Raw genomic sequence first — 1,223 nt, forward strand, 5'->3', positions numbered from 1 at the left:
ATTAGTATAACGCTCGGGAAGTGAAAATGTCTTTAACGTTTCGAGCCTACGCTCTTCCACAGAAAGGAACACAGAAAGAAACCTGGAGAGAAAAAAAGAATGTGTAGTGACTAGCGATCTATCATATATATATATATATATATAAATATATATGTACGTATGTATATGTATGTACATATATGGCGATATATATATACATATATATATGTATGTATGTATGTAAGCATGCATGTATGTATGCATGCATGTATGTATGTATGTATGTATGTATGTATGTATAAAACACAATTATAAATATTCGTGTATAGAATATAAGCGTAGGTGCATAGGCCCTCATATATACACGCACTAACTCAACCACATATTGGCAAACTCCGGAATGTCTTCTCACTTTGTTAGCGATCGGCTTGAACTCCATAAAGAGGAAATTAGATCAATCTTGGGCGGGGGATCCTAAGTACGTACATGCTTATCGATCCAACACCACAGACGATTGTAGTCTCTCTGAGCTTCCTTGTTGTCAATGGCATTTTTAACATTCTTTCCATGCCCTATCGCATGATTATTCAGTCCCTCTGCAGACCTGCACAGTTTGAAGCATAGATGATAGACCAAAGTCATAACTTTACTGGACTCACCGGATTACTTTGTGAGACCGCCTGTGAATCGCCATATGTCTCTGCAGACAAGAAATCGACTTGTAATCCTTTTCACACACTAAAATATTTCAAATCACCCGCTCTAAGAGGAAGGATGTTGCATACAATTGATCTTTCATGGGACTTCAGATCGTCAACATACTCAGAATTGGAAAGGAGAACACGGGCACACACGGTTCACACCTTCAGCAGTTTATCATCTCGTTGAGGTTCTGATGAAACATTGGCCGCCCGAAGCTGAGGTACAGAGACGTATGCAGGAGGGATATGAAGGCACTTGGTATCAACACCAATTCCTGGGAGGATCTCGCAGCCGACCGAACCAGCTTGAGAGGCACTCTTCACAAACAACTGCAGACCGGCGAAGAGAATTTGAGGGTGGCAGCAGCTGAAAGCCGAGCCCGCAGAAAAGAAATGAGAGCCAACAGACCGGATTCAACGTATAGGTGTGACCTCTGCAAACAAGACTGCCGCTCTCGCATCGGTCTCTACAGCCACAGGAGGCGTTGCAAAAACTGAATAGACAACTCAACAGATGGATGACATCATCCATGATCAGCCATG

This window comes from Octopus bimaculoides, chromosome 9 (assembly GCF_001194135.2).
Source record: "Octopus bimaculoides isolate UCB-OBI-ISO-001 chromosome 9, ASM119413v2, whole genome shotgun sequence".
In the NCBI taxonomy this organism is placed as follows: domain Eukaryota; kingdom Metazoa; phylum Mollusca; class Cephalopoda; order Octopoda; family Octopodidae; genus Octopus; species Octopus bimaculoides.